This window comes from Pleurodeles waltl, chromosome 12 (genome assembly GCF_031143425.1).
Source record: "Pleurodeles waltl isolate 20211129_DDA chromosome 12, aPleWal1.hap1.20221129, whole genome shotgun sequence".
NCBI classification, from domain to species: domain Eukaryota; kingdom Metazoa; phylum Chordata; class Amphibia; order Caudata; family Salamandridae; genus Pleurodeles; species Pleurodeles waltl.
The window spans coordinates 152,859,332-152,872,233 of record NC_090451.1 but is presented as its reverse complement, the minus strand read 5'-3'; the positions used below and the strand labels follow the sequence as shown (position 1 = coordinate 152,872,233).

Genomic DNA, 12,902 nt, shown 5'->3' with positions numbered 1-12,902 from the left:
ACTACTATATTTTTACTGTTTATCTATTACTTTTTACAGTGTTTACATACTTTAGGTAGACAGCATTTTGCTTTGCACCCAGGTCTACATTGAAATGTTTGGTCTTGATTTGAGTTAAAAACATTTTTTTTATTTTTCCTTATACTTTATCTCGAGGTGATCCCCACCACGACTGGGGAATCTCCCTGTGGTAAACACAGAGAAAATGTTAAACAATATTTAAATTTAAAAAAATCAAACATAGTGTCATATTAAATATTGATGTAAATTCATTAAATATATTTAGTTTAAATGTAGAACAAATAGAAAATGCTACAGGACTTTAATGAACTTAAATGAACTATATATAAATAAATTAAAATATTTTTTCACAAACAAATTAAAAAAATAAAGTCCCACCTAAGAAAGGAAAATTGTATAGTGCATTAATAATTAATAAATGGGATATATACACGTAATTAAAATAATTTAGCCATATTTTAATAACAAATAATGTTACATTAATTTCCAAATTCAAAAGAGGGCATTAAAATATTTTCAAATTAGATACTAAGTCCCTCATTACGAGTCTGGCGGTCCGGGGAAAGCCAGATTCGCAGTGGAGGTCAGACTGCCGCCAAAGCAGTCTTCACATTATGACCTTGGCAGAGCCGCCACGGTCCAACCGGCAGCACCGCCAAGTTGCCGTCAGACGACAGCCTGGCGGTGCCAGGGGTCTTATTCTGCCAGGGCAGCGCTGCATGTAGCACTGCCCTCGGGATTACAACTCCCCTCTCTGACGGCTTCTGCTGGCAGTCCCACCACCATGCAAAGCCTGGTGGAGTCGGAGAGCATGCGGCCCCATGGACAGCCGTGCTTTTCACTGCCCGAATTACAGGCAGTGAAAAGCGCAATGGTACTATCACCCCTGACGCACCACAACATTGCCGCCAGCTCGTAGTCAATGTTGTGGTGAGTTTCCAGCAGAAAACCCATAATATGGCCAGTGGGCGGAGAACCGCCAAACTCTTAATTATGGCATAAATGTGTTTTATTTTTAGATATTTTTAACATTAAATTATATTTATGTATATTTTTTTCCAATTTCAAATAATTTAATTTAATTTAAGAACATTTTCTATTAGGTTTTATTTCATTCGCCGTACCACTGATTAGTTATTTATGGTGCTAGACTTACTATTGTTTTTTTTTTTTGTAGTAACTTACACTCATATTTTGTGAAGACAAAAGAACATTCAAAAGTGTAAAAACACTCAAAACTGTAAGTTCCCTTTGTTAATCAGGTTGTAGATTTTAGTAGTTAATGTGGAAGGGACAAAGGGCAGTCCGTGGAAAAAGGGGTATATTTAGTATAAAAGAGAAAGGAACTGGGACACGCAAAGAGGGGGTTTACAGAAGGCCAGTGAGGGTTCAGGGAGGGAAGTCACCCTCCCACAGAAGAGCAAGTCCATTGATATTCACAAACTGCACTTCTAAAGTTTCTACTGATAAAGAAACAGTAGTAAGCCTAGCACCACACATGGACAACACCATTCCACAGATAATAATGGAAGTATGGAGTTATAGAACTATGCAGGAAATTATGTTTACCATTGAACTGAATTATTTTAAATAGTTGAAAATATGAAAACATTTAATATAATGTTAAAATATATCAGGGGTGTGGGATTTAATAAATTATAAATTATCTACTTGCCCATGGGACAGGTTGCTTTTTAAATGTACTTGTCCTGTAAAAAAATCTACTTGTCCCTTTGGTATCATGTAGCGCGGCGACAAATTATGGCAGTAATCTCATTATGTAAGAGTTCCGATAACAGCCTCCGTGATTATGTCAGGGCTAATACTATAGTAGGGCTTGAATACTTGCAATTTCAATCCCTAATACAGCAATTTCCTTATTTTGCCCCCTTTCCACAGACCTACATACTGGGACTGAAGGAAGCAGTAAGCAATAGTTGCAGGGCTGGAATGCCTTTGAGTCTGCAAACCTACTAACTTGCACGTTTCAAGGATTTTCACCAGCTCTTCTCTAATCTTTTCCCATACTGAGAAAGGTTGGAAATTTACTCCTGACAATGGCAGAAGCAGACATTCTTCCAGGGTTGGGGAAAAAAGTGGTTGGAGGGAAAGTGGACTTGTAAAAAGCTCAACTGATTTTCACATGAGCCAATCTGCACATTAATATTTGCTCCATGTTAAAATATAGTTCACAAATATTTTCTAGGAGTACGCCTTCCTGGCCTACTTCTGCAAGTTCTTTTGAATTTATGAAAGCGACTAATACAGAGACATATATGGGTGCACTTTTGTGACTTTCTTTAAGAATTAGGCCCCTAATTAGGTCTGGTGTTAACTGAGACCTTTTGTTTTTATTAGGTCGAGCGTTAGCGTTCGGCCTGCTGTATACTAAAGTATACAATAGAGTGAGTTCCAATGTTCTGATTTGTTAGTTGCAGTGTCCTTCAAAAATCCTTGCTTGCTAGTGGTCAGTTCTGCCTCTTTGTCCTGCCTTTTTTCACTTTGGGAGCAGCACAAAGTACTGTGTAATTATGCTGTGTCCTGTTTATCTCTTCTGTAAGGGACTTTTTTTTGGCATTTGCCTGTTTCACCTCAACAGTATGGGTGCTTGTTCAGTCCCTCCTCCTTACCACCTCCCTCTGTAAACATAAAGCAAAAGCAGAGGGGGGCTTTTCCAGGGCCAGCTCACCCTCGCTCTCTTCCTTTTGTTATTTTCAGTCTGTCTGTTAATAAAAGTCCAGTCAGTAATTTACAGCGCTCTGAGCTCTAACTCGAGCAAACACAAGACTATTGTATTCCAAATATTTGTTCTGAAGTGTAGCGCTATGGAAATGCTGTTTAACTGGCACACTGAGCGCGTTATTTATGGCCTTCACAAACGTGGCTTAACAAGAATTACTGACTTCACCCGACTGAACTTATCTCCTGGTGAAAGGGCGCTTTGCATCTTCGAAGCGGCACCTCAGCAGCGGAAATCAGTTACGTTTTCAGGCAAACTCCAGGGGGCCCTAAACATTAAGCCACAAATGAGTATCAGCCGCCATGATCTGTCTTGTTCATGAGACACTCAACAGTGCTTAAAAAACCCTTAACTCCTACCCCGAAGCGAGCCAAGAACAACATTCTGCGGCGTAAACAGCAGCAGTCCTGGGTACATCACGCGCAAAAAATGCACGGAGAAGTTTTATTCTGAATAAACAAATCAGAATGGATGGTTTGCTATGAACTACATCGTGACAGGAGAAAGGAATTTTGGAAATATTGCCACAATCACTTAAGAAACATACTGCTTCATGGATGTCCAGCACGAGCAGCCGCTGCTACCCCTGGTTTGAACTATCCTTGGCCTCAGACATCACGGCAGATGCCGTAAACACATGAATACACAAGGTTTTATATTTACTTTCTGTATTTTTGCGTCCTTGCCCCACCGAAGCTACCGACCTTACACACACACGTCAGGCAACAGAGGGCCGAGTGGGGGATCAACTCTCTGACGTCATTTGGATCAAAGGGTCCTTGCGATAACTTCATTATCTTTTGTTCCAGCGCGATCTTGCTTGCTCTCTTTTGTTACTGCACCCCCTCTCAATCCCATCTGTCATTTCCCCTTCTTTAACTCTCTCCAGTCATTTTTCTCCCTCTTGTGACTGATTCTTGCTATATCTTTCTCTTCTCGCTGCCCCCGTATTGTCACTATATTTTTGTCTTCTGCCGTCTCCTCGCTTGCTAGCAAACACTGATCACAGCTACCTTGTCCTATTGTTGCTCCATCTCTCTGTTACTGCCCCTCTGTGTTCTGTCACTGTCCAACTCGTTTTCCTATCCCCAGAGCTGAATCTCTCTATTTCCAATCCCCGTACCACTCTCTCTCTACAGTTACAGCACGTCCCCTCTTTTGTCATTGCCATCTCTCCCATGGTTTCCTCTTCACATTTCCTTGTTTCTTAAATGTCGTGTTCTCTTAACACTTTCCAAACGGAACCAAAGTTACCCGAATGAACGTCAACCTCTTGATTAAAAGGGTGGTACTTGGCACATGTGCACACGAAAGGAGCCAGCACCCCCTCTCCTCAGGCCCCCTCCGGTGCCTGTTGTATATTTAATCCTGCGCTTGGAGGCACAGTCACCGTCCCTCTAAATAAGAACTCACGATTCCATGTTGCAAAACCGCCATTCGCATTTGCCCTGGAGTCATAGGACGTGCCGGCCATTTGAATTCAGCAGTAGGGCCGGTACAGAAATGGAATCAAAAATATATATTTTTATTCTACTGTTTTTTTTTTTTATTGAAGAGTGACTATTATATTTTTACAGATAGGGGATGAGCAAATGCGACAGTTTTGGTAGGCCCTGCCATTGGCACAAGGGTAAAAGAAGAGATGGCCTGAGGCACGTATTCTACTTACTGTTTTCCTGAACATTACTCAGTTGACTCCGAAAGGAGGGAAAGCACGTGGGAGGCTTTGTAAATCAGTGAAATGGTAGAGGAAAGATACTAACAGACCCTATAGCTGAGAAACCAAGACCAAAAAATAAATGCGGCATTGAGTGTTCTTTTGAGTGGATTGTAGAACTCATTAGCAACAGAAATGGGAACAAAAGCAGACCATGAAGTCACAAAAGATCTAGGGCAGAAACAGATTTGCAGTAGTAGTGAGGGGGGAAGACCAGAGCTGGAGACCAAGCTGATGGGCTGTTGTGTAAAAGGTAGGCATGGAGTAGAAGAGTGTTAATTGTCTGATACCTTCCACCTGGCAGAACATATATCTGTTTCATTTTTGGGTCGAGCGTGCAATCTCTCTGACATTTTATAATCTTATCTGTGGGCTTTTATCCACGCCCACAGCACGTCCATCACTTTCACTTGTTCATGGGCTTGCCTTTCAAAAATCCTTTGTTATCATTGGTAAATGCTTTACGTTTGTCCCTCCTTCGGGCAATTTTGTTACTCTCTTGGCCATCAACATTGTTACATGGATAATTACATGTTTTCAGATAGGTTTGACTGTGAGCAAACTTCTTTTTCCTTTTGTGTCTCTCCTTCGCGCTAATGCTCAAGGCAGCCATAGTGCTTTAAATTGGCTTGCTTATGTCAACTCTTTTTCTTTTCATTTTCAATTTATGTGGCAAGAAAAGCCCAGTTAGGAACTTACAATGCTAATAGCTCTAACTTGAGCAAATGCGAGACCCATTGCATTGCAAATGCTTGTTAGACTTATCCTTCTCTATCTATTAGCTGGCTTTACTGTGAGCGATCGCATTTTGCTCTTCCACAAGGAGCATATTGGCACACAAAGTAGTTTTGTTCGGTGCCAGAAACTACTGTGGCAATCAGTGGTGTAACAAAACTGAAGGCCCCCCTGCGAAGAACATGGGGTGCGGGGGCCTTTGTTATGCCACTTGTGTCAATCTGTGCTTTTTGAGACCAAAACCCTTTTTTTTGCTTTTTGCCAGTGTTCCTTTCAATAGTGAGTGTCTGGCTGCACCCACAACAATAAAGTGTTTCAAGACTTTTCATTAATGACTCATAAATACAAGTTTAAACAGCATTAACATACTGGCACACATATTACCTCAACATCAGACAGTTCCCTTCTCTTTAAACTGGCAGCCAAAGGGCTTGTGCTGCAGGGGTTTGGGCCTATGTGTCCCAAGGACAAAATAAACATGAAAACTTGCTGCCCTTGACCCTAAACAATATGTCCAGGGCTATAGGAATTCCACATCCGTATATAGATAGATAGATAGATAGATAGATAGATAGATAGATAGATAGATAGAGATACAGTACATATTCATTATTTAATTTTAAAATATTTGAACAATTTTAATGTAAAAATATATGTAACTTTTTAAAATAGTATTACATTACTTACAATTAATTTTATACTTTAGTTTTAATAGTTATTAAAGCATAATAATAAAACTTGTTTTCTTTTTGGGGTCTTTAAAATGTAATTTAAACTTCAGAAGAACATACTAATTTAACATGTAAATTAATTTGAAAACTTAATTCAAAATATAGGTAATGTAGCTGTAGCATTTTTTCTTTTGTTCTACATTTAAGATACATATATAAAATAATTGTAACAGTATTATATAAAATACAAATAGATTTAAAATAGCCTTTCTTTTTTTACTTTTCCCTATACTTTACCACAGGGAGACTCCAGTCGGGACACCTACTTCCATTATTTCCTATTGGATGGTGTTACAGTATCCATGATTGGCCATACATGGTGCTGAATCTACTACTACTTTGCCCGTAATAACTTACACTTGGAAATCTACCCCACCCTCTTTTTCAGGAGGTAGAGACATGTAAGTGGTGCTTTTGAGTAACTTTATAGTTGGATTTTGTGAATAGCTAAAAAATTGCAAACATACTTAAAACTGTAAATTACTCAAATGCCACATGACATGTATGGTACAGAAAGTTTAGGAAGCAACCCCCCAAAAGGTCCACAAAATAAACAGAAAGCAAGGAGCACTACTGGAGCACTATTTATTGAAAAAAGGATCATCAGCATCCTCTACTTTAATGAAAGGAGTATAAGCACTAATGTGCTGAAACCAGATACTGATAGTTTATTTAATGCACAAAAACTCAGAGTTGGCACGCTTTGAATAACATGTTTATGGAAGAAGGTAATGACACAGCACACACATTTTAAATAGGTTACAGGAAAGGGGGTCATACATTTGGGGCTAGGCGATGGATCAAAGGATCTACAGACTGCATCATATTTTCTTCGGCAAACCAGTCAGTCTGCTCTTGGGTAAATAAATAAAGAAAATATGTAGAGTGCTAATTTAGTAGGATTTTTAGAGTATCGTGGGTGGTGAAATGCAAGCTGCAACATCCTTCTTTGAACACAACATCACAACTTCCAGTGGCTGATAAAATCTAATTTCACTGATAACTATTCAATCTTGTAACCTTTAAGTAGCATTGACTGAGATTTTCCATGGGTTAATTAGATATGTAAAAGTTATACAACAATTCTAGATGTAATCTCAAAGCTACTGTTTAGAGCATTTGAAAACAAATGTCTCATATTTCAAATGTTTTTTAATAAACCAGTTTTTATTGATTTGATTATTAAAACAGTGAAGTGTACAGCTCCAGTAAGAAACACACATGCAGTGTCAACATACAGATAAATTAAACCCATAACATCCCCACCACGTGCCCCATATCTTCTTACAATTGTAGGAGCCTCCTCAGGCCAAATAGGTGGGTTCCTCCAATTTTGTACACCCGTCCATCACCTTTGTGCTATGCCAACTTCCATATCTAGGTGATGTCTCTTTTAGCAATTAGCGTCCAGAGACCCACCAAGTTTTAAAACATTTGTAACCATTTTGCAACTAGAAATGGTAAGCACTTTCATAGGAATTGCACATAACGCTTGATTAACTCTTTAGTATACCACATATATCATACACAATGGGCCTGATTAGGAGTTCGGTGGACGGTTTTCACCATCCCCCAAACTTCGGACGGGGAGGTTGCCACCACATTGGCTACCTCCCCGCTGGGCCCATTAAGAGTTTACTGCTAGGCTGGCGGGCGGTAACCTAGGTTTCGGCCCCCCCAGCCTAGTGGGAAACAAGCCACAGCATGATCTCCGGCTCGTAATCAAGCCGGCGGCAATGCTGTAGCCAGTGGTGCGCCCCAGCACCCTCGCAACGCAAAGCAGACAGCAAACATTGTGACAGTATTGGGCAAGAGGGCCCTTTGGTGCGATGTAGGTGAAGGATCTTCCTCTGGCGTAATCTGGCATAATCCGCAGGGCATCACTGCTGGCAGATTAGGATCTCTGCCACCACCAGACCGCTGTGATCCAAGATCCTGGTGGAGAAGGTGGTACGATCAGACTGCCAGGGTTGTTATGTGGCAGTCCAGACCGCCACCGCAAGTGTGGCAGTCATAAGACTGCCACACTCGTAATGAGGCCCAATGTGTTGTGGCAGACTGGAGGAGTATTATGGCAATGTACAAGACTAACTTTAAAATACATTATACTTTATTACATTGGCCATGTTAGAGCTGGAAGTCTTCCTGAAGCCTGCATGTACATTTTTGGAAGGGAGTATAATGGGATTACTCTATGCCCTCTTCACCATGTAACACACATGCTACACCATGTGTTTTAAGTCATTGAAGGGTAAAGTTGTCTCATTATGACTCAGCACTGTGCTCTGTGTGAATTATTTCATGATCAGAATTAGATGTGCTTATTAATATGAGATATTTGCAATTAAAATGAAAATACTGAGATGTACAGTAAAATATTTTCCTGACCCATTTTAACTAGGCTGCAACTGGGCCTTGACTCCATCTTGAATTAATGTGTCTCCTGTTTCATAATAATTGTGTTTATATTTCTCAGTGGCAATGCAGGCAGCAAGATGTGCCCTGTTTACTTTGTGATGACATGTTGTTCTTGAAGAACTCCAGAGGAAGGCTTTAGATACTTTTCAAGACATTTCCTGTTCTCACACTGAAGTCTGTTTATTCATAAGTCTTCTCATTCTTTATGTAATCATATCTGATCTGACTCCTCAAATGACATTAGGTCACACTATTTGAATAGAGGGATAGTACAAGGATGGTATATTATATGGCGTTTTATAATGCTGAATTCTGATTTGTTGCTCCCTTGCTACATTTGTTCACACCATGCTAACTATGCGATTTGTTTTGCAATCAATGGTGAAAATTGCTATAAAAGTCCCTAAAATTGGGGTGAGACAGATATTTATGGATCTCCCCCAGGGGTGCTGCCGAATTCTCTGTTGACTTGCTGAGCAATGTAGACTTAAGGCCTGATTTAGAGTTTAGCGGATGGGTTACTCCGTCACAAACGTGACAGATATCCCATCTGCCGTATTACGATCTCCATAGGCTATAATGGAATCGTAAAACGGCGAGCGAGATATCTGTCACGTTTGTGACAGAGTAACCCTGTCCGCCAAACTCTAAATCAGGCCTTTAGTCTATTTTTCAGATTTTGCTCATTGCTGCATCTATTTTAAATGCTAAAGGGCCTTCAGGGCAATTTGAGTTCCATTACTTATGATTATTTGAACCTGACTATATTTTTCCCTTCTGTATTTGTTCTACAATATTTTCATAAACCTACATGGTTTTCCAAATTTACTCAACTCAAACTCCTTTTTGTGTCATTCTTATTTATTGACTGTATTTTGAAATGCTGTTTTGAATCTTATCATTAGGGAAACTTTGCCTCATCTATTCTTGAGTTCAACAAGGTCCCCAAACCAGTATCTGGCCTATGACCATAATGGAGGTTATGACTATCAAGCAGGTTACACACAGAGTGCTATTTCAAGTTTGCTCAAAATTTTAAATGAAGCTTTGAACTACGCATTTTGCATGAATTTGGGCACAGTTTCAAGATAAATCTTTTGACTAAAAGATTCTTCAGAAATTTTTAGACTTAGAAAAGCTTTTGTGCATAAGCAAACTTTCCAGAGGAAAACAATTGTGTTGCATAGAGGTTTACAAAACACAAACTTGTTTTACAATTGTGAATTTTGGATCTACGTCAGGTTATGTGTTACTTTCTGTCTACTCGTTTAGCCAGAATCACTATAAATTCTCAAGCCTCAATGGTCATTCTTTATTGTACCCCACAAAAACTTAAAACAGTTTGGGCTTCTAAATTCTACAACCCAAAGTTAATTGATGTTTTAAATTACCTGCATAACACAGAATAAACTGACTACTATTAAGAAAGTCGACATGCCATGTCCAAATCTAGCCACAATCATCCCTTATCAAAGAATAATAATATGAACATATTTGACAACATTAAAATGGCTAATTTGAATTGCAAGGAAGGCTTCAACTTGTGGAGATATGCATCATTGCACCCAAACTTTTGCTCATTAGCTGTCCTTCAACTACGGCTTTCTGGAGGGAGGTATTTGATTGTGTTACCTTGATTCTGAGTCAGGAAATTAAACAAAGACCTGATAACAATGTTAAATGTTTATCAGGTGAACTGATTGGTCAAATCAGCTCTGCTTACAAAGAAAGAACTGCAAAGCAACTAGAAACCAGATTCCAGATTATCCATTAAAAGCTGGATTAATATGTAACTTCTGGCTTTATTAGAAAAATCTACTTTCTGTTTTGAGGACCAAAAAGAAAATTGTATTTTCACTTTGAGCCGGTTCTGAGGCAATCTACTGTTATGCCTTAGTGTATATGTATTTTTTACTGTGACTTCTCATCTATCTGTCTTATTCTATGTGCTTTTGCCCATAATGTGTGAAGTATTGTTCAAATGATGGCTGATGTTTGTCATGCACTTAAATCAGTTTCAAAACAATATGCACATTTTTGCCTCTGTTAATTATTATTGATGAATACATTTTCTTCTTGTTTCATAGTTAAAGTGTACTTTATCATTGAACATGTCACAATCTGCAAAAAAATATAACTTGGTGGACTAGTTGGAATATTTGTGAGACAGGCAGCCCATGAGTAGAGACAGTTCTCTCATTGAAAACAGATGTGTGTATAGTAAGTGCGATACTAAGTATGATTATGTACGCTTCGTAGTCCTCTAAGAAATCTTGGGAAATCGGAACATGCCTTCCCAGATGGCTTACCGCTGAAAAGCACAAGGAGGCACAGTCCCTATTTTTCAAGTCCCAGTACATTTGCCAGCTGAAAGCTTTAATGACATTTTAGGATGTTGGTGTACAAGTGACAGCAGGATGATTTAGTGGAGTGGATGTAGAAATGAACCCTGTAGCAGGAAATAGAAGGATACATCACAAAGCTTTCCATTGTCAAAGGAGTGTCCCACATTGCTACTTGCCCTTAGCAGAACAGTCGTACACAGCATTTTGTAAATGATGCCTTCACAGAGGTAGCCATCATTATAAAAGATCCGAATCCACATCTTTCCTGTAATCCCCACTCCCATAGTTGGTCTCATTATGGATGGACTGCACCCCTCTGCACAGCCAGGTGGAACTCCTATGTTTTATCACTGACATTCTGGGTCCACATCTCCAGCTGGTGCCTGAGTACCATCTTCTGCAGCCTTTGTCTGCCCTTGTATAATGGGAAACAATGGTTCATCGAGGATTCACTTCATATGAATTAAAAGAAGATGGTGCCTGAGCACCATCTTCTGCAGTCTTTGCCCACTCTTATATGAAGGAAAACAATGATTCATCTAGCATTCTCTTTATATGATTTAAACAGCTATGGATGAAATGAGGCCAGAAGCTATCATTCTTTTCACATTAGAGCAGTAAACTGATCATTCGTTACAAAAACTTTGTTCCATCCAAAATGTTATTTCAGAAATGAGGTGCTCAGTGCTCGTACTGATCACACAAAAGTGCAAACTGAGAAAGTTGCATGAAAAAAAAAGTAAATGTCCAGAGGCCAGGATGTGCCATTGGAAACAAAGTAATAATCACATACATATGTTTTAATACGGATTTACCTAATCTAGATGCAAATATAGACATGGTTTTGACCCAAAAATAATTCAATGGGTTATCATCAGAGCATTGTAAATGCAACGCAAATTGGCAATTAATTAGAATGAGAAAGCCACAAAATCGCAGGTCAAGGAAAAAGTTACTAAAGGGTCCAAAGAGCAAGGAAAGATTGAGCCTACTAAACAAACCCCTACATTTCTGAATAGTAAAACAAACCTTTAAATAGTAAAGCGGGAGCACAACAATTTCTGTCTACAGTGCTGTTTCCAATGAGAGTTCTTCTCTGGAGCATCAGCAGCTGATAAGCTAAAAGAATACGTTGTTTAGTTTTAGACATTTTCAGCGTCTATTTTTTCGCAGAAATATATGTTTTCCAAGAAGACTGGTAGCACCACAGACAAAGGGGGCAAGCAGATTGATGAAAGAGTGCAATCGCTGCCCAGTCTTTGTAATTCCCTACCCATTGACAATGGTCTCTTGTAAGCAAGGAGACCTCCTTGTAATGTCCAGACCCCCTCATATAGTGGAGTGGAATTACAGCCAAACAAAAATTGCACAACAGCTTTTAAGACTTAAATGTTAACATGGGGTTGGCTGTCTGCATGGGGTTAGACGCAGGACCTGGCCACAGTAACAGAAATAGGGAGTGGGCTCACTCAGACATTTTAAATGCAAAAAAAAAAGCAGTTAGTGGGGTTTGTCTTTTATTTCTATATAAGAAGCCCACTCAGAGGCTCTTATATGATTCTTTTACCACAATGCGCAATGAAAGATTAAGGCTGTTTATAAAATTGATCATTGAGGAACACAGTGGAATATTAGTGCATTCTGGGTGTGAAATAGGAATTTGGTGTGCAATACAACAATAAACCATAGCAAAACTCACCCTAATTTTAAAGACCTGGATCTCTTGGTGCTTAAATATTTTCAAGTTTACATCCATTAGTATGCTGTACTAAGAGAAGTTTAGTCTACCATTGGCAACGATGGAAGAGATCCTAATGTATTTTACAAGACATATGTGGTGAAGACAATACAACTTACTGTGCAGCATCATACCCTGCGCTTTCATGACCTAGATGTACTCAGGCGACCCAAACCACAGAACCATACAGGTTTTGTTACATATGTTGCACAAGCAGTGCTTACTTTGTGCATATTGTTTCCGGTGCGGAGCACTGGAACTTATTTTTGAGGGCCAGCACTTATTTTTCTGCCTCAAGCATTTACTGCGAGCAAAAGACACATATGTGAAAGACGGAGGAAGAGAAAAACGAAAATGCATCACAATGGGAGAAACCTGCAAGAGTGAGCTGAAAGGGCAGAGAGTGGCTGTAAATAGACTGAATAGACCCAAGATGGCTTTAGGGTTATACTGCCTC

At 39.4% G+C, this 12,902-nt stretch overlaps 1 protein-coding gene and 1 non-coding gene across 2 annotated transcripts in view; one reads left to right on the top strand and one right to left on the bottom strand.

The window, feature by feature from the left end:
* Nucleotides 1-12,902, bottom strand: part of PLCG2 (phospholipase C gamma 2) — a 414,427-nt gene that overhangs the window by 320,939 nt on the left and 80,586 nt on the right. The window lies entirely within an intron of this gene.
* Nucleotides 12,464-12,590, top strand: LOC138268917 (U6atac minor spliceosomal RNA). The gene has a single exon (XR_011200204.1). It is a non-coding gene; the product is annotated as a U6atac minor spliceosomal RNA (small nuclear RNA).